Raw genomic sequence first — 27,380 nt, 5'->3', positions numbered from 1 at the left:
CTGTTACACTTGCAGTATAATATTAATGCGTGTCACAACACTCTTTTGGACCCGCGAGACAGGGTTACTCTTATCATCTCCATAAATATTAAGAGCTCAGATGGCGAGGCAGTACTAAGCAAACAAGGGAAGGCTGAAAAGTGGGAGAAACATATAGGGGTAGTTAATGTATTTCTTAGGATAATTTAAATTACATAATTTTCTTGCGAGCTCTGAATCTTTACTTCGCAAGCTGTCAACCAGCTTCCATCGTCATCAGTTATCTGCTATATTAGCAGGTCCTTTGCCTCTCCACTTTCTGCGATCCATTGCTTCCTTCTTAAGGCTGCTGTATGTTGTACCGCCCATCACGTCATCCAGTATCTGGAATCTCTTCCTTCCTCGCTTCCTTTTCCCTTCTACATAACCTTCTAAAACTGTTTTTATCAGTCCGTCATTCTTTCTTAATACACTCCTGGAAATGGAAAAAAGAACACATTGACACCGGTGTGTCAGACCCACCATACTTGCTCCGGACACTGCGAGAGGGCTGTACAAGCAATGATCACACGCACGGCACAGCGGACACACCAGGAACCGCGGTGTTGGCCGTCGAATGGCGCTAGCTGCGCAGCATTTGTGCACCGCCGCCGTCAGTGTCGGCCAGTTTGCCGTGGCATACGGAGCTCCATCGCAGTCTTTAACACTGGTAGCATGCCGCGACAGCGTGGACGTGAACCGTATGTGCAGTTGACGGACTTTGAGCGAGGGCGTATAGTGGGCATGCGGGAGGCCGGGTGGATGTACCGCCAAATTGCTCAACACGTGGGGCGTGAGGTCTCCACAGTACATCGATGTTGTCGCCAGTGGTCGGCGGAAGGTGCACGTGCCCGTCGACCTGGGACCGGACCGCAGCGACGCACGGATGCACGCCAAGACCGTAGGATCCTACGCAGTGCCGTAGGGGACCGCACCGCCACTTCCCAGCAAATTAGGGACACTGTTGCTCCTGGGGTATCGGCGAGGACCATTCGCAACCGTCTCCATGAAGCTGGGCTATGGTCCCGCACACCGTTAGGCCGTCTTCCGCTCACGCCCCAACATCGTGCAGCCCGCCTCCAGTGGCGTCGCGACAGGCGTGAATGGAGGGACGAATGGAGACGTGTCGTCTTCAGCGATGAGAGTCGCTTCTGCCTTGGTGCCAATGATGGTCGTATGCGTGTTTGGCGCCGTGCAGGTGAGCGCCACAATCAGGACTGCATACGACCGAGGCACACAGGGCCAACACCCGGCATCATGGTGTGGGGAGCGATCTCCTACACTGGCCGTACACCACTGGTGATCGTCGAGGGGACACTGAATAGTGCACGGTACATCCAAACCGTCATCGAACCCATCGTTCTACCATTCCTAGACCGGCAAGGGAACTTGCTGTTCCAACAGGACAATGCACGTCCGCATGTATCCCGTGCCACCCAACGTGCTCTAGATGGTGTAAGTCAACTACCCTGGCCAGCAAGATCTCCGGATCTGTCCCCCATTGAGCATGTTTGGGACTGGATGAAGCGTCGTCTCACGCGGTCTGCACGTCCAGCACGAACGCTGGTCCAACTGAGGCGCCAGGTGGAAATGGCATGGCAAGCCGTTCCACAGGACTACATCCAGCATCTCTACGATCGTCTCCATGGGAGAATAGCAGCCTGCATTGCTGCGAAAGGTGGATATACACTGTACTAGTGCCGACATTGTGCATGCTCTGTTGCCTGTGTCTATGTGCCTGTGGTTCTGTCAGTGTGATCATGTGATGTATCTGACCCCAGTAATGTGTCAATAAAGTTTCCCCTTCCTGGGACAATGAATTCACGGTGTTCTTATTTCAATTTCCAGGAGTGTATATGCCCAATCCAATTGCTTTTTCTTCTCTTTATTACATCTAGTAACTGTCTTTTCTCTCCCACTCTTCTCAGTACCTCTTCATTTTTTACTCTGTCCATCCAACTTATTCTTTCCATCCTCCGCCATGTCCACATCTCGAAAACCTCAAGCTTTCTCTGTCTTTCTTCCACATAGTCCATGTTTCAGCGCCATATAGAAGAACACTCCATACAAGACATTTTATGAGTCTCTTCCTGAGTTTTCTGTCCAGACCACTGCAGAAAATTCTCCTTTGCTTATAAAATGCCTCTTTTGCCATTGCTATCCTTGGTTTAATTTCTGTGGTGCACTTCCAGTCGGAGTCTATCCTGCTTCCAAGATACTTAAAATTTTGCCCCAGCTTCCACACAAATACAAAATATCCTTGCTCTGGTTGAGAACATCATGCATAGTACGAGGGCCGTTCAGTAAGTAATGCCCCACACTTTGTTTCTCAGAACATATTTATTGTTAAGAGTCAGAATTTAGGGACAATATACATCACCATGTCTTGTCCATGTCCTATTTGTCTACGTAGTCTCCATCACGTTCTATGGCCGTACGCCAGCGTTGTGGAAGGGTATGTATTCCTTGCTGGTAAAAGCTCTTGCCCTGTAGGCGTAGCCATGTTTTCACTGCATGATTGACACTTTTGGCATCTTCAGAATGTGTTCCCGATGGAGATCAGTGACAGAAAGGCCTCTCCCTCGATCTCAAAACGCTCCAACAATTCAGATGAAATGGCTTTTCTTTTAATCTTGTGGTACGCTGTGAGCATTCGTGGAACCCATCGTGAGCACTTCTTTGAATATCCGAGACTCTCGATCATTACAGACGCACTCCCAAACCTGATCGACAACTGTATAGCCAATTGTCGAGTTGTGATGCCCCGGTCGGCAAGGAATAATGGCTTCCGCACGATTCAGCATGGCTGGAACAGTGACTGTGACAGGACGTCCAGAGCGTGGCTCATCATGGAGCTCTGTTTCTGCATCTCCTGAGGCTCTAACTTGCTTTACCCATCGCCCAACTGTACTCATATCGACTGCAGCATCGCCATTCACTGCACACGAACGCTTATGGATGTTCACCACGGTTGCCTTTTCTGCACAAACGAATTCAATAACATCACGCTGCTTCTAACGCGACTCGTATGTAGACGCCATTTTAACGCTGTACTACGGATCTGCCATCTTCCAGAACGGTTCGAAACTTCACCGGCGCACAGAACAAACATCAGATGTGAAGCACCACCTAGGACGTTTTTTTCTATGTATATTAATGGCTTTTTTAAAAAATGTGGGGCATTACTTAGCGGGCAGTACATGGGCGCACAGGCTGCACTTAGTAACTTATAGGAACACAGTTAGGAGGGGGTAAAGAAGTGCGCTGGTCAGGTTGTCTGGGGCCTTCGGTACCACATCATTGGCAGCGCTATGTGTGATCCTTGGAATCTTTCCCATTGACCTAACAATCAGACTGAGGGCAGCCATGTACTGGCTAAAGAAACGAAGACACGACAAGGTGAAAGAGATCACAGGGCACAACCTGAATGATAGATGCCAACTTATCGAGTGGAGGGTGGACACATGGCAGAGAGAATGGGACACAGACGACAAGGGCCGTAGAGTCTACCAATTTTTCCCAAACATCAGGGGACGTCTGAAGATGAATCATATAAACCCAAGTAGGGGCATGGTTCACTTTCTCTCGGGTCATGCACCTACACCGCATGGGACTCACTCAAAGTGATACCTACACATGTGCCGTAAATGGATCACCAGATCACGTAGTATTTCACTGCCCATTACACATCGAAGACGTAACACCTACACAACTACAAATACAAACGCAGGATGACATAAATACAGCTATCAGGAATAAGGACACATGGGAGGAGATTAACCGGGTGACAAACGAAGTATCCTAGATACTGTACAAACCCTTTAACCAATCAAGGCCGTACCACAGATTGCGACCAGAGACACAAAACACACGGGAAATGAAACCGTGGGAGACTACCAGCTCTGATGATACAGATGTTGGGGAAAACACAGATTCGGAAAACAGCAACAATATGTCACTCACTCAAACTCAATGACGACTCTCAACACCAAGAATCTTGCCTAGCTAAACACCAACCCAACACAGTCAATTACGAATAACGCTTTAAACGTGCGATGCGGACAGGGAATGGATGGCTCGAAGTACATTCCGAGCCCTCCATCCCCTGCTGGCTAGACGGGGACAGTCAGACCCCTTTTCCCGAACACCTCCAAAACTTCTCCACTACCCTCACAAATCCACAAATCAAACTAACATTTCAAAGTCCCATTAGGTTAAGTATAGTAGATAAGTTAGATTAAGATTTCCCTGCATGATTTTCTTTAATTTGTTTCCTTTCTTTATTTTAAAGCATTTTTTGGTAAAACAAATCGAAATTGCATTCCAAATTGTATCTAAACTGTTAAAGCATGTACATAAAAATGAGATATCACTCAACAATAAAAGAAAAAGGTGAACAACGCGGAAATTGGTCCGCCTTCACGTGGCAGGGACGGGCAACATCGAGGGTGGCCGGAAGCTTACAAACTTGCGGCCACTCACGATGGCTAAGAGACCAGAAAACCTTGTTGGGTATATCACAAAAGTATTTTTTGTAGTAAAACAGGGACCAGCCATATACCCACAGGCGGCTGTTCACCCACCTGGTTTAATGAAAATAAAAAAAAATACTTATTGAACGGCCCTCGTAGCTACAAAGTCCACTTCTTTGACGACATTTCTGCCACATGACCACAAGCCTTTTGGCTTAAAGCCATTTAGTGCTATGCCTGTACAAATTGATCTGAGGTCTACTATGCAACCTTGTTTTATGACACCGCCAGGGTTTGAACGTAACCAGGAAGATGGCGCTTCATTGAAGCTGTGTTATAGTATTTTAAGGAACGATCTGTCCATTGGTTGTAGACGATGAGTCGTGCGAGCAGGAAATGATTGCATGATTATACCGTAATTATGAGCTAGCTGAAATTCCTCTAAATTTTTGGTATGTATGCTATGTCCATACAGTGAAAGTAAAATTTGTTTCTCGTCCCTTTTTTCTCCTTTTGTAGGTTTTATGCAATTTTCTAGCCATCGAACAAACAGTTCTGATGTTATCCATCCGTCTGTCGAGCATCGAAATGTTGTGTTTGGTGGCGCTCTTTTTTAAGGCACCATTCATACGTATGCGCTGGAATATTACCATCGGAGATGTGAATTCACCTGATACATACACACGTCGTTGTGAAACCCTCTTTCTCCGCTTATGGTTGCACCCACTTAGTGTTTGTCTTATCTGGCAATTACGCTCATCAAAAAAGTTTTGCATCACCTCGGTTCTGAAAGTACCGGAACCTGTACAGAAAATTGAAACAGAGATCAACATAAACATCGTTTCTGCACTTCTTATTGCTCATGAAAACCACGCATTTCATGTTGTACCACCATACTGTGGGACCTTCAGAGGTGGTGATCCAGATTGGTGTACACACAGGTACCTCTAATACCCAGTAGCACGTCCTTTTGCATTGATGCATGCCTGTATGCGTCGTGGCATACTATCCACAAGTTCATCAAGGCACTGTTGGTCCAGATTGTCCCACTCCTCAACGGCGATTCGGCGCAGATCCCTCAGAGTGGTTGGTGGGTCACATCGTCCATAAACAACTTTTTTCAATCTATTCCAGGCATGTTCGACAGGGTTCATGTCTGGAGAACATACTGGCCACTCCAGTCGAGCGATGCCGTCATCCTGAAGGAAGTCATTCACAAGATAAGCACGATGGGCGCGTGAATTGTCGTCCATGAAGACGAATGCCTCAACAATAAGCTGCCGCTATGGTTGCACTATCGGTCGGAGGATGGCATTCACGGATCGTAAAACCATTACGGCGCCTTCCATGACCACCAGCGGCGTACGTCATCTCCTCATAATGCCACCCCAAAACAGCAGGGAACCTCCACCTTGCTGCACTCGCTGGACAGTGTGTCTAAGGCGTTCAACCTGATCGGGTTGCCTCCAAACACGTCTCAGACGATTGCCTGGCTGAAGGCGTATGCGACACTCATCGGTGAAGAGAACGTGATGCCAATCCTGAGCGGTCCATTCGGCATTTTGTTGGGCCCATCTGTACCGCGCTGCATGGTGTCGTGGTTGCAAAGATGGACGTAGGGAGTGAAGTTGTGCATCATGCAGCCTACTGCGCACAGTTTGAGTCGTAACACTACGTCCTGTGGCTGCACGAAAAGTATTATTCAACATGGTGGCATTGCTGTCAGGGTTCCGCCGAGCCATAATCCGTAGGCAGCGGCCATCCACTGCAGTAGTAGCCCTTGAGCGGCCTGAGCGAGGCATGTCATCGACAGTTCCTGTCTCTCTGTATCTCCTCCATGTCCGAACAGTATCGCTTTGGTTCACTCCGAGACGCCTGGACACTTCTCTTGTTGAGAGCCCTTTCTGGCACAAAGTAACAATGTGGACGGGATCGAACGGCGGTATTGACCGTCTAGACATGGTTGAACTACAGACAACACGAGCCGTGTACCTCCTTCCTGGTGGAATCACTGGAACTGATCGGCTGTCGGACCCCCTCCGTCTAATAGGCGCTGCTCATGCATGGTTGTTTACATCTTTGGGCGGGTTTAGTGACACCTCTGAACAGTCTAAGGGACTGTGTCTGTGATTCAATATCTACTGTCAACATCTATTTCAGGAGTTCTGGGAACCGGGGTGACGCAAAACTTTTTTTGATGTGTGTATTTTAGACGGTTTGTGAGCTGTGGATAATGCGGTTTCATCCACGTTGTATTTGGTCAGCGGTAAACTTTTATTCATCTAGAATTGTCATGTTTATCAGCAAACTCGTTAACATAATCTTTATTAAGCACCTTCCTTTGTGTCATCGATATTGCTTCAGGAACTCACAAGGACATAGTGGGGTGATCTTTCATAAACCTGTAATACCATTCTTTACGGCTACCTTTTTTTATTTATTGAAGCGATGCGTTAGACGATACTTGTCAGCAAGCTGATCGGCAAATTTCCTTAATTCAGTAACAGCTACCCCGATGACACTAGACTGTAAACTAATTACGTGCTTCATCTTCCGTCTCTGCTGTCATACCATCATGTCTTCCAAATTTTTATATTTTATTTAAACCCTTTATATGACGACGCAATGTAGGCTTTGGTATATTATACCTTCTACACGCTTCATTGAATGCAATTTCACCACTCCTATGTTTGAGTAAAGTTTCATCCACTTACTGTACGTTCTCTTCGTCATATTGGTCAACTGAAACAATCAGTTTTTGATTGGCATGTAATATCCATGAACGTTAAAGTCATACCGATACGATTAACGATTTCTCTGCAGATAACACTTAGGCACTGAGACTTCTGGCATTTCAAAACAGACCTCCAGGCGCAACCTCAATGTTTTCTATCGTTTGATTATGCTTAAATGAATCGTTGAGTACCACGAAAATAGACATGATACAAAGCAGTTACTTTATCGTTGTATTCTTCTCCGAAATTCTCTTCAAATGAGCGAGAGAATGTAAGTAAAACAGTCAAAAAAATTCACTTGTTAATTATTTTTCTGTCAGGACAGCCATTGTTCAGGTCCTTTGTTTTTGCTTACTCGCACGACTATTTAGTTAAGTTCTACACAGCTTGAAGTACCATTTTATAAACTACAGTACGGCTTATTCGGTGGTACAACTAACGTAACCTTTTCCTAGAAGGGTCATGCAGGAGAAACTAACTTGAAAACAATATCGTAGATCAACGCTTTATCCAGTTAGATGATGTCAGACAACTACATATGACATTCTCAGCAGTCGAGAAATAACGAATCTATTTACATGCTTTTCGAAGCAGTATCATTTCTGGCAAATGTAATGTATTTAGTCACTGAATCTTCAGGTGTTGACCTATATGCTGATTAATCCGTGAAATGCCACTAAGCAGCTGTATTTAACCATTCCTTATTGCTACCGTATTTTACAGACTATAAGACACTACGGTCAATAATATGCACCTTAAATTTTAAGCAATTTTAAAAAAAATAACATTTTTACGGTTTTTATTATTAGATTGCGAAGTCAGACTAAAAGAATTCTTTGTTTATAAAACCGAACTGATCTCTAAAATCGTAATCTGCGCTTCCTTCTTCCTCTTCGTCGTCATCGTTGTGCTCTTCATGTATAAGACGGTCTTCATTGCCAGCGAGAGCGTCACTTACGCCGCACTTCTTGAAATTTTTAACAATAATGTCTTCTCTCACTCCAGACAATGACTGTTTTATCTACTGACACACTTATTTGATTGCAGGCCGTTTTAAAGCTCCCTTTGGTGTCAGTTCATGTTCAGTTTCATCCATTATCTATTTGTCCCATTCCTCTCTCGTATAAACTTTAAATGGATGACATAAAGAGGTTTGCAGTTCTGAAGTAAGTCCTTCCGAAATAACAGCAAGCTCTGTATTTCCCTGTCTCAGTTTCTCTTTCACAGAACTATTCAAATGACTACTAAAATGGTGGTTCAAATCGCTCTGAGCACTATGGGACTTAACTTCTAAGGTCATCAGTCCCGTAGAACTTGGAACTACTTAAACCTAACTAACCTAAGGACATCACACACATCCATGCCCGAGGCAGGATTCGAACCTGCGACCGTAGCAGTCGCGCGGTTCCGGACTGAGCGCCTTAACCGCGAGACCACCGCGGCCGGCGACTACTAAAATGATCTAGCACAAGAAGAGAACTCTTCTTCAATAAACACATTTTTTCTCCCCCGCACTCTGTTAATTCGTAATTTCGTAACAGCCTCGTCCATCCTACCCTTGTCATGTACGTGAACAAACAACACCTGTCGGCGTTTCAGAAGGCTTTGGCACTGTTTCGCGCTTGGAAATGATCGTTGGATTAAGTTTAGTACCGACAGCACAACATGAATGAACGACAGTGTAGTGCATTCTTTCATGTCCACTTGTTTTTATAGTTACAGTTTTAGTACTTTTTCATGGCAACAGTTCTGTTACTCGGCACATCACATGTTAGAGAAGTTTCGTCCATTTTCGCTATTCGGCTTAGTTCCACACTGGTTTTCTCTCGATGTTGAATAATAAAGCGATGGAAAGACATTGTTTTCTCTTCATACTCTTGTGGCATTTTCTGAGATAATTTGCTTTTGGTTCGCATGTTAAGTCAATGACACTTCATAAACCTGTAGCAAAAACCAACTGCGCCCTTAAAGTCTGTTAAGTTCCACTGCAGCGCTAGCTTACGAGCGTATATTTGAATCGTTTTTGTTTTAATTCCAATGCCATTTTGACGGTGTCCTTGAATCTACTTCATCACGTCATCCTCTAATTTTGGCCATTTTGCATTCAGTCTCTACTTGCGTATTTAGTCTTTCTAATTTTTTTTCAGTTCTTCCTTACTAGTTCGCCAATCGCGAATATTTCTTTTTTCCCATTGGTGGAGAGCCGAAATGCCACTCAGCTGCTCTGTTTCCACGTTCTCTTGTATACGCTATTACTTTCAACTTATAGCTCGCGTCATATGAATACCTGTTTTTCCACTACGAAACTAGCTACTAACAAAAGTATTATACTGTTACCGATAACACAAATCACTTTCAATTCAAGTTCACTGGCACCGTAGACTGCAGCGACGCATCATAGGGTGGACAGTGTTCTGGGTTAGTGATTTGGGGGACTTGCGTATTTAGTCTTTCTAATTTTTTTTCAGTTCTTCCTTACTAGTTCGCCAATCGCGAATATTTCTTTTTTCCCATTGGTGGAGAGCCGAAATGCCACTCAGCTGCTCTGTTTCCACGTTCTCTTGTATACGCTATTACTTTCAACTTATAGCTCGCGTCATATGAATACCTGTTTTTCCACTACGAAACTAGCTACTAACAAAAGTATTATACTGTTACCGATAACACAAATCACTTTCAACTCAAGTTCACTGGCACCGTAGACTGCAGCGACGCATCATAGGGTGGACAGTGTTCTGGGTTAGTGATTTGGGGGCGGGGGGAGGCAAACAGTATTAGCAACTCATGTTCGCCGCATCAATGCACTGCCATTTGAATCCAGTGTTGCCAGATAGAGATAGGTTCCTCATGGTATCGAATACATGGTCATTTTTAAGAGCGATGGGAATTTTAAATCAAACACTGGAGATTTTCGTATTAATTTTTAGTATAAGACGCACCTGAATTTTGGAGGCAATTTTTCGTAGAAAAAAGTGCGTCTTGTAGTCTGTAAAATACAGTAGTACGTAGCCGGAATAAGGAAGGAATACACTCTGCCCGTGTTTTTAAACCCACCGCAGCTCATCCGTTTGAGCTTCCGTCAACTGCGCGTCTTCTGCAATGGAAACAGTAATTGGGTTAATCCCGACCTTGGCCTCCGCAATGTGGCCTGCGTTGAGGCCGCGTCGGCACCAAATTTGGCGCTGCGCTTCATTGTTGCTCTTAACGAATCCGACGATCGCACGCCGTCGCCGAGCGCCGCTATTGGCTCACGAGGCGCATGCGCATTTCGCTCCGCTGGCTGCGGTGCTGCGCGTTTCACGGCGTATCACAACACCGCCAGCCTTCAGGCGCACAAGACGAACACGATAGAGTACCGCAGCTCCGGGCGTTTGACGTTTATCTCCCGACGGCTGTAAAGCGAAGTGAGTACCATGTTTCTTCTCGTCATATGGTGGTGGAGAAAATAATATTCTTCTGTGATGTCTGTACTGCCTTGACACGCGTGCCGACGGTTTTAAAAACTATTGCTCTTATGAACATTCAGCAACGAAGAAATTTTGGGTAATGAATTTTCTGGTACCGTAGCAGTGACATTTTTTTGCGCTTTACTTCATGGTATAGATTCCCTAACCTTCACGTAATAATTCTGATATTCCAATTTAGGTCCAGTATCTATTTTATAAGAACATGTGTGATAGTAATTTTAAAAATTAGTTTCCATAAGTGTTCGCAATAAACGTGTAAACTGCCATATTGTCAATAAATTATGCTTATGTCCGGTTGCTAGGGTGCTGAAATGATCATGATTTTCTCATAAAATAAGGTAAAATTTCATATTTTTATCTATTCAGTAAGAAAATAATATAGTGCAGTATTTTGTAAACATGTAACTGTGCATTAATCGCAAACCATTTGGACGGAACTGCACCATGTCCTTATTTGCACCATATGCAGTGATGTGAGGAAAATCTCTTTACTCACATCTGTTCTGCTCTTATTACGTTGCTTTTCTTATAACGTGTGAGTCAGCGTTTCTTAGTTACATGTATTACGTCACACATCTTTTTGTACCTGTCACTCTACTGACAGGGACAGCTGCTGTGTTCTATAACGTTGCAGAACATAATAAACAGGCTGTATTGAGCAACATATGGCGCGCACTAGCGATAGGAGCACTCATTGCATACTAACCGAAGTGTTTACATTGAAAGTGATTAGTAATGGACATCGAAATAGTGACGTATATGTCGCTGTCCCGAGGTATTAGTGCTGCTGAACGAGGCGTGATGTCATTTCTCTTGGTAGCTACGTTACAACAAAACAAATTTTACGGTGTAGGGAAATGAACCACGTCCTGTTTGTATCTGTAAGTACCTGATTTCATCTTTCGTCTTATTTAGAATTCCATGACGGTCATGATCGACGGAGAAAACCTCTTTTCCTTACGAAATTATTTTATTCCTGTACTATTCCTTCCACTTTGGATTACAGAGAATTGCGGTATTTGTTTTTTTTTTACGAAAAACTTGTTTTTCGATTAGAATTTTAATCCAATTATTACATAAAAACTTTTTTGCTGTCAGAAATTGATGAAGTCCTACCTCCTGTCGCTTCCCCACCGTATTGTGGAATATTTTATTCTGTTTCAAGCTAGATTGTTTGACATTCATTTTTGAGGAAACGGTAAAATTTAGAGCACGTTAGTACTTAAGGCTTCAGTTGCATACAACTTTGCTACTTGTCGAATAGTTTGATATGAAACGCAGCCTTATCGAATGGTACGCGTCTTCTGCTTTTGTTTGAGCAGCATCAGGGAAAACAAAATCTGAATTCGGGTGAAAGCATGGCTTTTTCAACCACGTACGCCAGTTGTCATTGAGTTCTAATATCAGTAGACAAACACCAGCCCTTTAATTGCTATTATAATTTTATTTTACTGGAGAAAAAACTGAGTTCTGTTATCTACTTTAATAATTCTATCTTGCATCGTGATACGGTTAAATCTACTCTATTAACTATGGGAATTTGAAAAAATTGAAGAACTTTTCCTGGGAGACAGTATCTGCGGTTGAGATCGAAATACAGAAGAAGCCATTGACACAAAAATAAAAACTGAAGCCATAGCTTGTTCTCGGTGTTCGAGTGAGAGTCATATGGAGCTATGGGAACACAACAGACGACTTTGTTGTTCCCATGTACTACAATCTGATTTATTTCACTCTAGTTTTCTCACCGAGCGAGGCGACGCAGTGGTTAGCACACGGAACTGCCATTCGGGAAGACGACGGTTCAAATCCCCACCCGGCTACCCAGTTTTAAGTTTTTCCGCGATTTCTCAAAATTGCCTCGGGCAAATGCCGGGATGGTTCCTTTGAAAGGGCACGACCTGTTTCCTTGCTCATCGTTGACTAATCTGAAGTTGTGCTGCGTCTCTAACGATCTAGTTGTCGACGAGACGTTAAACACTGATTTTTCGTTGCTTAGTTCGAGTTTTCTATGTTATGTCAGAAGATTAGCAAACTTCTCCCAGCAACTTCTGCGTCTCCATTCACCTTTCTGTTGACATTAATGTTGGGTGATTCATTTAAATATTACGAAGGTAACTGTGGTCACTCGCTTTTCTTCAGTTACACTTAACGTGCTCTGCATTGATTTTTCCTGGCATACTGGCCGCCTGCGCCACGAGATGGCCTTCGTTAGCCAACACTACGATCGCTTGTGCGGACTGATTTACGGGTAACATTGGATGCCGTCCAAGAAGTTAGGTACGTTATTAGGCCTTCGTTGAGTGCTGTACTTCCTGCCCCACAATGTGTATACTGTGCTCCGTCGACCTCCACAGGCGTGATCTGCGCAGACTTTTGTGGAGAGGAGATACTGTTTCGTACGGTTGACGTCATTTACAGTTTCGTCAAGTCAGTTCCTTGTTTTGGCCTTAGAGGTTTCGGTCTCGTGCCCAACTGCAGATAGCTGGCTGGAAAGCTGCACACACTCCTTACGTAATATACGTAATATTTCTCACGGAGAGAAAATTGCCTTCGCCGACTGTTCCACGGACTAACTAAAATGGCTCGATGATTACGTTACGTGTTTCCTGTTGTGTTAGGGATAGTTATCTTTCGGTCAATCAGCAATATTATGCAGTCACTAACACTGTGCCTTCGACTAAAGGCGCTCACAGAACATATTCTGTGTTTTCTGTTCCCATGAAAATAGTACCCTTCCTCCGAATGAGGAGTGCGGCAAGTACTGTTAAACATTTCTCAATCCGTAAGTGAAGCTTCAAATGTTAATTCTAAGTGAGACAGAGAAAAATGTCATGGAGATCACGAAAGGGCGGTGGTATCGACCTCAATGATCTAATCAAAAAACTTCAGAAGAGTGTCTACTGCAACTCATGTGTATACCCGGGAGTGAACTGGCTGACCTTTCGGCTGGGAAGGTAAAAACTTGCCCTCCGCTCCCTTTCATGATTCCAGGTGCAGATATGCGGATACACATCAAATCTCTCTCTGCCCAAAAGTGGCATGACATCTGGTGCGCTACTGCTCTCAGTAATACACTCCTCACACTCAAGGAGATACTGCAATTTGGCGCCCTTCCTTCCGCTCATCTGGGAAGGAGCCCGCTGTCTTATGCCACCTACGCATCAGTCATACTAGGCTCGCCCATTGTTTTTCCTTGTGTAACGAGTCCCTCCCCCACAATGTAGCTGTGGAGTCAGACTGATGATATCCCATATATTGGTGGAATGTCCCCTTCTTTTCGCCCGTCATACTAAGTATAGCCTTCCAGATTCCTTGTCTTTAATATTAGCAGACGATTCACGGATGGTTGACTGGTATTCAGTTTCCTACGTGAAAGTTGTTTTTATTTTTAGTTATAAGGTTTTACTTTACTCCTGCAGCAGGGGCAGGGTGGTTGTGGTTGGAGCCTCTCCTCGTATTTTCTAGGCCTGGGGCCCATGACCACTCCCCCTTTCAGTGACCGCTGTTTTATCCCTCTGTTTTTCCAGGTTTTAGATTTGGCCTATCCTTTTATGCCTTCTACTGTGTGTGTTTTTAGCTTCCTCGCTTTATAGTTTGACCTCTCTTACAGGATCCGCCCATTTTTAGCTGACCCACTACCTTACGCAAGTAACTTTTGAATCGCGGGACTGATGACCTCACCGTCTAGTCCCATAACCTCCCCTCAGTCAATCAACCCATGTGTATCCATTACAGTCAGCTAACTGATTGTTTCAATATAAGCAGACCAGCAATTACAATAATCCTGTAACTTCCCCAAATCGGTGGTCTATGATTACACTGAGATCCTATGAAAAGCATTTTGGAAAGTCAACATGCCAAGTAGGCTTAGAAATCTAGTTCAACTACAGTGAACTAGATAAGATACTGACGCTGCGCGGAGTGGCCGCGCGGTTTGACGCGCCATGTCACCGGAGGTTCGAGTCCTCCCTCGGGCATGTGTGTGTGTGTGTGTGTGAGTGTGTGTGTGTGTGTGTGTGTGTGTGTGTGTGTGTGTGTGTGTGTGTGTTCTTAGCATAAGTTAGTTTAAGTAGTGTGTAAGTCTGGGTACCGATGACCTCAGCATTTTCGTCCCTCAGGGATTCACATACATTTGAACATTTTTTTTTAGATATTGACTAACAGTAAACTGCTCTGAACCTTTCACAGAGGCCAACTCTTAAGCTGTCCTGAACGGGAGATAAACATTTACTCCAGTAATGAGAGTATCAACCGTATTGCTTCATTTCTGGAAAGGCAAATGCCGGGATGGTTCCTTTGAATGGGCACAGCTGATTTCCTTCCCCATCCTCGACACCATCCGAGCTTGCGTTCCGTCTTTAATAACCTCGATATCGACGGTACGTTAAAGCCAATCTTCCTTTATTTTTGGTAATTGTAGACGGTTCTTCTTAAGTGTTTTTCAGTTCTGAAGTGCGATCAATACATAATCTAGCCAAACCAACTAGAATGGCCAGATTTAAGATTTCAGTCGCCAAAAAGGGAATGAAAAAGTAAGACTTTAGTAAGCGTACTCCCTCTCACAGACAACGTACTCTTTGTTCTAGCGGCCTCCAAACGGACTTTTATTACGCTACCACAATCATCGTACTCCACGTCTTGATTAAGGGGTATAACTTCACAAAATACTCGGGTATGGAGTTCTAATACACTTCTCTCCGCATTTAGTTTCTTGCTTTCTACACTCTGTCGTACAGACTTTAACCTTACAGCTGGATGTAAACAGTGATTCTATCCATCATTGCGACGTGTTAATTTTAGTCGAGAACGTAATAAACGTTTACAGTTGTATTAGATAAAGCAAAATCTGGGATAGCCCTGCTCCTTCATAAGAAATAGCTTGTAAATCGTACCACTCATGTGAGGGACAATGATTCTTAATGGCCTAAAAACTGCAGATACACTGCCCAGTCACATACAAGTGACCACGTGTCAGAAGCCTGAATAACCACTTTTTGCAGCTCGGACCGCTGCCAGACGTGGAGGAAGAGGGTCAGTGAGATTATGGATGAGGAGTCTCGTCGTCTCCAGCGCCTTTGCCACCTGCACTAGGTTTCTCGGTCGAGGATCCACGGCGCGAACTGCCCGATCGAGGTGGTCCCACAGATTCTCAATTGAGTTTTAATTGGGGGAATTTGATGGCCAGAAGAGTACGGTAAACTGATGATGGTGCTCTTCGAACCACGTACGTGCATTGCCAGTTGTTTGACACGTTGCGTTGTCCTGCTGGTAGATGCCACAGTGCCGAGGAAAAACGAAGTGCGTGTAGCGGTGGACACGGTCCCTAAGGACAGAAGCATACTTGTGTTGCTCCCTTGTTCCTTCCAGAATGGCGAGATCACCCAGAAAACCTTCTCCAGACCATAACACTCCCTCCTCTGGACTGGACCCTTCCGATGACTGTTGCACAGTGCTTGCTTTCACACGTTTCACGCCATACACGCCAACAGCCATCTGTCCGATGGAGTATAAAACGTGATTCACCTGAAAAGGCCACCTGTCGCAACTCAGTGGACGCCCAGTTGCGTTACTGGGGTACAAATTCCAGCCATGGTCGCCGGTGAACAGCAGTCAGCATAGGTGCATTAACAAGGCGCCTGCTGAGATGGTGCAAACGTAGCAACACTCGGTGAACGGTCGTTGAGGAGACAGCGTTTGTAGCCCCTTGGTTTGTCTGGGCGGGCAGTTACTCCCCAGTAGCACTTCTTATTCGTGCCGTACACATCTCCGCAGCCGGCGTTCATCCCTGTCGTCTATGGTCCTCGGTGCACCATAGTTTCCGGTTTTGGGTAGCACCATTTTGCCATGCGCATTAGACTATAGCCACGTTGGCACGCGAACAGTTTACAAATTCAGCCATTTCGAAAATAATTCCACCCTTGGCTCGAAAGGCAACGATCACATCCTTTTGGACCTCAGATAAGTCACTCCATTTTGCATTACGACAACGACTGCTCCGTCCCCCCCTCCGCCCCCGTCAGCCCCACCCTGCCCCCACGCGACGCGCCTTATATGGCCTCCACTGCTAGTGCTGCCACCTGCAATGAGTTAGTGGTTATTGTACATTGACTTCGAACACAGGCAGCGGTCACATTAATGTGAGTGGACCGTGTATTAACCGATACAACAACTTTCTCTTGTGTCCAGAAAAGGATTGAATTTTTTCCCATATGCTTAAGTGCTACCAAAAGACATATTAATGAAGTGGTCTTACGACGTTAGAAATATTTCTCTTGTATCAGCATGAAAGACAAGCTATTGTGACATTTCATCACAATATCTAGTCGGAACTGGTTTACAATGCGCTCTTGAGAAATATGAGAAAGAAGCACCAAATAGGCAACGAAACCTAGTGTGAATCCAGCTGCTGGCGTTAGTAAATATGAGCTGTAAATCAAAAGCTTCTCCTGATGTCTCGAATTTCATTGCAGCTGCTGTGGACTATGATATCAGAATATACATCTTTCGGTTGGTTGGTTTGGGGGAGGGGACCAAATATCAAGGTTATCGGTCCCATCGGATTTGGGGAAGGACGGGGAAGGAAGTCGGCCGTGTCGTTTCATAGGAACCATCCCGACATTTGCCTGAAGTGATTTAGGGAAATCACGCAAAACCTAAATCAGGATGGCTGGACGCGGGTTTGAACCGTCGTCCTCCCGAATGCGAGTCCAGTGCGCCAACCACTGCGCCACTTCGCTAGGTGTATATCTTTTCTTACGCTACGCCGAAGTTATTCCCAATTTTATATCAACAGAATAACAAAGGTGCATTAATTTCTGGGACTGTGTCTCGGGTCTTGAGACGTTTGCAGATGTTAAGTTATCGTCCTCCCAAGAAAGAAAAAAATACTTCAGTCAGCTTTTGAGGAAACTTTTCTTTTTAGAGGAGAAACGTTTTGCGGCTGCCCACCAATTCTGCTAGCACTGCGGACAACGACGGGCGTGGCTAAGAGAAATATCGCGTGACGAGTGGACTATGTTGGGAGGAAAGAGGATTGATTCCCGACGCCGCCGTCTCGATTTATGCCCAGTAGTTACCTCAGATCACTCCATTTAGTATCTTGATCGCCCCTTGAGGCACGACTCACCGACGATTCTCTGGGAGCTATCGCGGCACGCCCCTCGGCCGACCAACACTGCCACCTAGCGCTACCTATCCACAGTCCCGTCCATATCCTCCATGCTCGCTACTTTGAGACCCCCACAGCAGTTCGAACATAATTATGCATCCGCACTGAAGATGGTGGACTCATAGCTCATCGATATCAATTAATTATATGAATGCGTGATGTCTGTTCTTTCGGATACGCGTTCATATAGCATGTATACGTGCTAACAGAGGCCATTTTGGCCATTTTATTTACAAAAGTGTTATCCTGCGATGCCACATTCTTTTCCTGTGTGTTTCTCATTATTTATGTGACGAAGAGTTGTAGAAAGTGAGCTCTAATATGGAAATCAAACGTTTTCGGACCCATGCCCATATAACATGTTTCATTCCTCTACGTGTGGAGAATGTTTCCTGGAACTATGGCCATACCTCTTGTTACATCTTGTATATTTTCATTCGCGTACCAATAACGTTAGGTTTACAGTAAAAACTAAAAGTATGAAGTAAAAAGTATTAGATCAATTGAAGAAAATCTGTTGCACATAAAAAATAATAACAAGCAAAGAAAACGTCACTACTAACTCTCCATAACCGAGGAAAGAGTAAATAAATTTATAAAAAACGAGCATTCAACTTAAGATTGAAGTCGCTTATGACAACTTTTTTGCTTACAGAACGTAACATCTTATAATGTTAATGGATATATTGCATTTTTTCATGGTGACTGAAACCATAAAATTTGGACAACGTGTGTTCTGAAAGCTACAGTTTTTGGGTTGTTTGGGTAAAGCATAATACAGGACGAGCAGTCGACAAAATGAATATAAGGAACTGCCAGAAATTACTAAACAGGCCAGTAGAACCGACACTTAACAGCCTTGAATTGAACTAAGACAGTCTTCGTCTCCTCAGTTTAACACGTTTCTGTACAGTCATATAAACTGGACTGCACAAGTCTTATATTTATTACTGCATTATGGGCTATCTTTGAAAGATTGGAGATGCTATTTCGGTAATGTTAATTCACCATAACTTCAAAACAGCGCTGAAACTGTCGCCGCGCCAAGGAAACGCTATAATTTACCGTGAATAGCCTGGCAGCCAAACAAACCCAAGTTACGTAGTGCTTGCTAAAGCCATAGTGTTTCCCGTTGCACTTGGCAATGCTAAATCTGCGGATTGCTAGCCTCACTGAGAACCACATCTGGTAGTCGATGAGAATTCTTTAATGAATAAGAATATCATATTGGGCGACAATATGGAAAGCTTTATAGTTGGTACCAGTTTCGGTAATATATAAGCGCCATCAACCACCTGTATGAACAACCATTTGTAATATTATGAGTGGAAAAAGTTGTAGAATCCTATAAAATCGAATTATGTACTAGCATTAAGTTTTTACATTGCACTATCTGTGTGCATTCACACATGATATCCCATTCCAATCGAAAAAAACATCAAAAAATCAAACTGCAGAACTAAACTCTATACGTAGAATTGAAACATTATTCAAAATACACTGAAGAGTCAAAGAAACTAGTACACCTACCTCAGATCGTGTGGGGCCCCCGCGAGCACGCAGAAGTCCCGCAACATGACATGGCATGGACTCGACTAATGTCTGAAGTAGTGCTGTACGAAACTGATACGATGAATCCTGCAGACTGTCCATAAATCCGTAAGAGTACGAGGGGACGGAGATTTCTTCTGAACAGTATGTTGCAACGCATCCAAGATATGCTCAGTAATGTCCATATCTGGGGAGTATGGTGGCCAGCGGAAGTGGTTAAACTCAGAAAGCTGTTCCTGGAGCCACTCTGTAGCAATTTTGGAGTCGTGGTGTGTCACACTGTCCTGCTGGAATTGCTCAAGTCCGTCGGAATGCACAATGGACATGAATGGATGCAGGTGATCAGACAGGATGGTCACGTGCGTGTCGCCTGTCAGAGTCGTATCTAGATGTATCAGGGATCCCATATCACTACAATTGCACACTACCCACAGCATTACAAAGCCTCCACCAGCTTGAACAGTCCACTGCTGACATGCAGGGTCCATGGATTCATGGGGTTGTCTCCACACCCGTACACGTCCATCTTCTCGATACAAATTGAAACGAGAATCGTCCGACCAGGCAACGCGTTTCCAGTCATCAACACTGCAATGTCAGTGTTGTGGGGCCCACGAGAGGCGTAAAGCTTTTTGCCGTGCAGTCATCAGAGGTACATGAGTGGGCCTTCGGCTCCGAAAGCCCATATTGAGGATGTTTCGTTGAATGGTTCGCACGCTGATGACGGCGCAGCACTGAAATCTGCAGTAATTTGAAGAAGGGTTGCGCTTCTGTCAACACGTTGAACGATTCTCTTCAGTCATCGTTGGTCTCGTTGTTGCAGGATCTTTTTCCGGCCTCAGCGATGTCCGAGATTTTATGTTTTATCGGATTCCTGGTATCCATGGTACACTAGTGAAATGGTCGTACTGGAAAGTCCTGACTTCGCTCGTGCGCCGACTATAACACCACGTTCATACACACTTAAATCTTGGTAACCTGCTATTGTGGCAGCAGTAACTGCGCCACACTTGTTGTCTTATATAGGCTTTGCCGACCGCAGCGCCGTATTGTGCCTGTTTACGTATCTTTGTATTTGAATACGCATGCCTGTAGTCCGAAGGGGCCGGCTCTGGATAGCACAGAGAATGAGTCAGCACGGTGATTTCATTTTTTGTGCAATAGTCACACACCAACAGATATGAATGTGTGGATGCGTTATCATGATGCAAGAGCCATGAACTGTCTCATCACTTTTCAGGCTGTTTCCTTCTCAAATTTTCTCGCAGGTGTCGCGACACATTCCGATAGTACCATTGAATAACAGTTTGTCCCTGTGGCACGAATTCATGATGGATTAATCGTTCAGAGTCAAAGAAAACAGTCAGCATGGCTTTGACATTTGACCTGACCTGACGAGCTGTTTTTGGTCTTGGAGAACCTTTGCCGAACCACTGTGAAGACTGGACCTTGCTCTCAACATCACAACCGTAGATCCATGCCTCATCACCAGTTATCATGCTATTGAGGAACATCTCGTTCACATCTCCGCGATCCGCAAGCTCTTCACAGATTGCGAGACGATCTTTCTGGTCTTGACTCATGAGCCGTGGGATGGACTTGGTGGCAACACGATGCATTCCAAGGTGCTGTGTCAGGATTTCATGACACGGTCCAACTGAAATGTTACATTCTTCGGCAATCTCTCGGACAGTCAGTTTTCGATCGGCACGCACAGTTTCGTTGACGTTTCTGATTTGAGCCTTGTCGGTAGACGTCGAAGGGCATTCTGAACGAGGGTCATCTTTAACTTCCGTCTCACCGTGTGAACATTCGGAACACCGAGTACGGCTTGAGCACTCATCACTCTAGGTTTCCTGCATTATTTGGTGTGTCTCTGTAAAGATTTTCTTGAGTTTCACGCAAAAATTTAATGCTGACGCGTTACTCCTCTAACTCTGCCATCTCGAAATTTGTAGATTGTGTAACACAACGATCTACTAAACACAGCACTGAACAATAACTAACAAACAACATTGAAATTTCCGGCAGTTACACATTAAACACAGGCGTGTGCAGGGATGCCAACTCCATTTCGATCCAGTATACTATTATCGCGAAGTTACGAATGTTCCGAAATTTTTTTAACAGACCTCGTACTTTCGGAAGTTATGCCAGTTGGCATGGATGACGTCATTCTCTTCGAGACACTTTTTTTGCGTTCGAGCTCAGAATAAATATGCTCGGTCGTGGTCGTGCGGTAGCGTTCTCGCTTCCCACGCCCGGGTTCCCGGGTTCGATTCCCGGCGGGGTCAAAGATTTTCTCTGCCTCGTGATGACTGCGTGTTGTGTGCTGTCCTTAGGTTAGTTAGGTTTAGGTAGTTCTAAGTTCTAGGGGACTGATGACCATAGATGTTAAGTCCCATAGTGCTCAGAGCCATTTGAACCATTTTTGAAATATGCTCGGATGCTTTTGCAGTTTCATCTAAGGAGGCGGCTGAAGCAACGTGATTATGTCTAAAGTCATTATGAAATTCGACAGCTGAGCCGTTTGGTCGTCACGTATAATCCCGATGACTTGCTGCGTTTACTTCAGTAGCAGGAAGGTCGCAACTCACAGTAATAACGCGAGGAACCGCTGCAGATAGCTGCCGTCCCCGCCTTTTGCGCTTACGTTATGCGTGGCGCCTCAAGTGTTCCAGATTCTGGCGTCCAGAAATAGTGCGGAACTGTAACCTACGCGCGGAGAGGGTCGTCCATAAATCCCGGGCAGCAACTGCTTGGTCTGCTCTGTCACGCACGTTAACTATCTACTGCTTGCCGACGTCGGGCAGTGGAATTTATCGTAATGTCGACGCTGAGGTGGCAAAGTGCGGTCCATTAATAGTTTTGGTGATGCAACTGATGACAGACCGTCGCCTAAAAAGTCACTCGTCATCTTCATTCATAAATAATTTGTTAAGGGTTCCCACAGAATCCATGAACAAAGAATTAAAGTAATGACGTAATTGGAGATGACTTACATAATCATTGTACGGTACACCGTTCCGAAAATCAGAAGAATAGCGCCAAGGAAAATGGCAAACATGAACTAGATGAAAGAGAGCACTTTACTAAGATACAACAAGGAATTACCGCTACGCCAATGGTCCTCTACTATTAAAAATGCCAACAAGATTTACACAGTTTTTCCGGGATTAAAATTTGATTACGAATGCTGTAAGAAACATTTTTGCCGGAGAGGCGTGGTAGATAAATCAAATCTCTTTTGAGGCGAATAAGAAGATACAAACCAGGTTTCGTTAAAAGAAAGTCAGTTCATACAGTGCTCATTCCTGAAGATGATGCCGATTTCCAGAGGCGTAAAGGTTTACACGATTTGTAATTGTTGAAGTAACAGTTCAGCTTTTGTATGACAGAGAATTATGTTCACGAGGCGAGGTACTTACAGAAACTACTGTTTTAAAACATGGCCGCTGCAGCGCTGTGATTGGCGATTGCAGCATGCACCCTGGGTTAGTACATCTACTGGCTGCCCTCAGAGGACATAAACGAATGTGAGTCCATGTTTACGTTTGTTTGTGCTAATTTAAAACGCCTCGGTCAGTTAATAACCGCACTAGGTGTGGAATATGCGCAGTTGTTCGTTTTCTGTATTTAGAGCGGTCGTATTAAGGAAGTTATTGGAGAAAACACTGTGAAAGATGGAATGATGATAAAACGGGTTGGATCGCAAATAGTTCAGGAATACAGATTTTTTACTAGTTCAGCTTAAACTATCGAAAATTTTGCTGATAATGGGTACCAAAAATGCTGAGGTGCACATCAGTTTAGAAGCTAGTGGTTTTAATTTCGTTGAATGATGTGATAATGGAGTGACGATTTTTAATTCGCATCGTTACTGGCTAACAAACATGAGCGGCTCATGTTAGACCAGAATCTACAAAAAAAAATGGTTCAAATGGCTCTGAGCACTACGGGACTCAACTGCTGAGGTCATTAGTCCCCTAGAACTTAGAACTAGTTAAACCGAACTAACTTAAGGACATCACAAACATTCATGCCCGAGGCAGGATTCGAACCTGCGACCGTAGCGGTCTTGCGGTTCCAGACTGCAGCGCCTTTAACCGCACGGCCACTTCGGCCGGCTCCAGAATCCACGTAAGGTACAAAAATCCATGGAATCTGAACGGCTGCTGAGCTGCGGTTTATGAGAATGAAACTCAGAAGTTGATCGGTCGTTGTGATAGCGAACCACTGTGCCCTCGATGCCATAAGCAACGATTTTTATCGAATTAAATGGTTGCTCGAGAATGTCATTATTTTTAGTGGGTAAATTGCTTAAATTGTACTTATTGAAATGGAGATTGGTCTTATTTTTTTAATTTGTTTTCTGAATTGGAAAACAAGTGTTGTTCATCTCATTCGTATAGCGAGTAATTTGTTCTTGGTACATTGTTACAGATTATATTTCCTGTGTCACTTTCGGGTGCAAAGACTAGTACCTTTAGTGGTTGACCAACAGGCGAACACTGCATGTATAGTTGTTCTGGCCGGAAACGCGATTCTTTTAAATTCATTCCTCAATATTGGAGGGTTTGCCCTAGTGCATCATTAAGCCATACATTACGCTAATCTTACCGGCAACTGGAGGCTTGTAAAGCGGAATGGCAAGTTCATTGAATGAGTAGCATTCGTATGAAAACTACCTTTTTCCTTTCTGGTTAACAATTCAGCTTATATGCTTTCGCGGGGGCATGGCAGGAATGCTGAGCGAATTTAATGCACTAGTTTTTTTTGTCCTGGCGTCATCTTGTATAATCGCAGATTTTTCGCCTGAACTGCATTTTTTGTTGCTAAAATTGTTCGCTTACACAAGCATTTTTTCTTTACGTTGTTATTCTCTTTAAGCGGGCACACATTTTCGATGAGTTGTTCCTCTGCCTGGGTACGTAGCACAAATCACCGTTTAAGACGATTTCAGCGGAGTACAGATCAATTCGAAAGGCGCTGTTCCCACATTCTACTCTAGAACATTCGAGAATAATATACAACACTCAAAAACATTCGTTAACGTCCACGAACATACATAAAAGCTCGAAAGCGTAGTAGAACGCTCTCGAATTTCTTCCCCTGCAAAATACATTGTTGCGAAAGAGACGTGGCCACCACGTATGACGACGACAACTTCAAACATGTCTCCACAATCAGAGCAGCTATCAGTATCACCGCACAACCTCTTTAGTGCACAATGGGGGAACCGAGGGAACAACAGGACAGAAAAACCAATCACGTGATTCGCCGTGGGTAATCTTCGATATAGAGGTTAGAAAACAATGGAGATTTACAACATCCTGGCCTAAATTCCTGTTTTTTTTAAATATATTTCAGAACTTTCTTCCACATATACAATAATTCTTTTGTTGCTATAGATGCTTTGATGCCTTTTAACTAAATGTTTTGGGGGCTACTTACAGAATTCGACTTTGTAGACAGAAATATACTGTAAGAAAACAAGAAACATATTCGCAATGACGAATACGATGAGGCTCCACATGTACAATTTATTGGCGACAGACGAAAATTTGTGCCGGACCGGTATTTGAACCCGGATTTCCCGCTCTACGTTATAACAACTTTGGCCATCTGAGCGCGCTTCCATGACCACCCCGAACCTCCACATGTCGCCGCGTGTATCCATATCCTGCACTCGCACAATCATTGTGATTCACGGACTGTAAGAGACTTACTTCTAATTGTCGCGCCTGTGCCTAGGTATTTATATACTATTTGCAGTGCCTGTGTTTAACGGTCCACTATGCAGTGTCCCTCAGACATGCACGCGTGTCTCAAGGACATTGCATAACGGACCGTTAAACACAGACACTGCAAATAGTATGTAAGAAAACAGTTGTGACTAAATTGTGACTGCATTAATCATATACTTAAACTCAAGTATGTCACATGGATGACTGGGTGTTGTGTGATGTCCTTAGGTTAGTTAGGTTTAAGTAGTTCTAAGTTCTAGGGGACTGATGACCATAGATGTTAAGTCCCATAGTGCTCAGAGCCATTTGAACCATTTGTCATATGGAATTGGCTGAGCTCAGCAACTGTGCAAATTTATGAAATAATTTTTACTGCTTCAATCACCTTTTTGGCTCGGCCTCCGTAACTTAAGCGTTGATGGCTTCCATGCGGAGGATCCGGGTTCGATTCCCTGTACTGCCAGGAATTTTTCCTTTGTGGGAGGACTGAAATGCGGTGCACTCAACTTCGTGATGCCAGTTGAGGAGCTATTTGAATGCTAAGTAGCAGCACCAGGTTTGCTATCCTGACAACGGGCGGGAAGCAGTGTGCTGGCTACTCCATATCGCATGCACATGACGCTGCTGGTTGATGGACGACATGACGCTCTACCGGGGCGGTGCTTCCCTTCCTTTTCAAGTCACTTTTTACTGATATTTATTAGCAGAGCACGTTTCGGCAAAATACTACCATCATCAGGTGCATTAATGTTCATGTAACTATAGTGCACCTGATGATGGCAGCATGCGACCGAAACGCTTCGGGCTGATATTAGTAACAAGTAGCTGAAGCGGTAAAAAAACCGGACAAGTGCGAGCAGGACTTACACTCTGATGGTTCCATACAATTTTAATTACGGATATAAATAATAATAATAATAATTTCCTCTGGCTCAACGGACTGCTGCAGGTCTTTCTATCGGACGCCACTTCGGCAACTGGCGTGTCCGTAACTTAACCCAGTTATCTAACAGGGGAAAAGGGACGTACAGTTTAATGTGGAACCGAACCACGTATTGTTTTTGGTGACTCCACACACAAAGTTAACACGAAGACTGCAAAATCCGTTGTCCGACCAAGATTCGATTCCACGACCTCTCGGTTTCTAGGCACGCGGTTTATCGCTCGACTACCAGGCCCGAGATCTAGGTAGGTAGTTCATCTATACGTTTGATGAGTCGTTCCAAAAATAATAATATAAATGATAAAACACTTGCAACAGAAAGTGTTTCCTATTTTTGGAACACTGAACCACTGTTGTTGCATCAAGCCAAAACAGAGTGGAGTAATGTGTTTTGATGAGTAAGTTTACGAGTATCAAAATATGTGACACATAGGGTGACAATTATTGAAGTACAAGAAATAAAATTGTCATAACTTTTGAACGGTTTGCGATGGGACGTTCAAACTGCACTGCTGGCCGATGGGTATGAGTACGCGCATGATTGCTTGGTTTAGCGGCGAAGCCAACATTCATTTGGATGGGTTCGTCAATAAGCAAAATTGGAGCATTTGGGAGACTGAGAATCCGCATTTCGCGGTCGACAAGTCTGTTCGCCCTTAACGGGTGACTGTGTGGTGTGCAATGTCCAGTCATTGAATTATCGGTGCGATATTTCTTGATGGCACGGTGACTACCGAACGTTACGTGAAGGTTTTGAAAGATGATTTCATCCCCATTATCCAAAGTGTCCTTGATTTCGACAAGATGTGGTTCATGCAAGACGGAGCTCGATCCCATCGAAGCAGGGGAGTATTTGATGGCCTGTAGGAACAATTTGGGGACCGCATTCTGGCTCTGGGGTACCCAGAGGCCACTGGCATGGGCCTCGATTGGCCGCCATATTCTCCGGATCTGATCACATCCGACTCCTTTTTGTGGGGATATAATAAAGACGAGGTGTACAGTAATAACCCCAAAAGCATTGCTGAGCTGAAAACAGCTATTCAGGAGGTCATCGACAGCATCGATGTTCCGACATTTCAGCGGGTCATGCAGAATTTCGCTATTCGTCTGTGCCACATCATCGTCAATGGTGGCAGGTATATCGAACATATCAGAACCTAAATCCGAATATCCATAGTGACGTTTACATGCTCAATAAAGTGTGTGCGCGTCGTAGTTTGTAACTAATTTACGGTTTTTTCACATAGTTCAATAATAGTTATCCTGTAAACGA

General features: G+C 44.3%; 1 protein-coding gene across 1 annotated transcript in view; it reads left to right on the top strand.

Annotated features, from left to right (window-relative positions):
- The first annotated feature begins 10,516 nt into the window (after positions 1-10,516).
- The window catches only part of LOC124605811 (homeodomain-only protein-like), a 372,556-nt gene continuing 355,692 nt past the window's right edge, over positions 10,517-27,380 (top strand). Inside the window, exon 1 of the mRNA XM_047137720.1 lies at positions 10,517-10,629. The gene's annotated coding sequence lies outside the window, so the exon portion shown is untranslated. The remainder of the gene's footprint in view (positions 10,630-27,380) is intronic.

The sequence above is a fragment of the Schistocerca americana genome, chromosome 3 (genome assembly GCF_021461395.2).
Source record: "Schistocerca americana isolate TAMUIC-IGC-003095 chromosome 3, iqSchAmer2.1, whole genome shotgun sequence".
NCBI lineage: Eukaryota > Metazoa > Arthropoda > Insecta > Orthoptera > Acrididae > Schistocerca > Schistocerca americana.
This window is presented reverse-complemented; position numbering and strand designations above follow the sequence as displayed.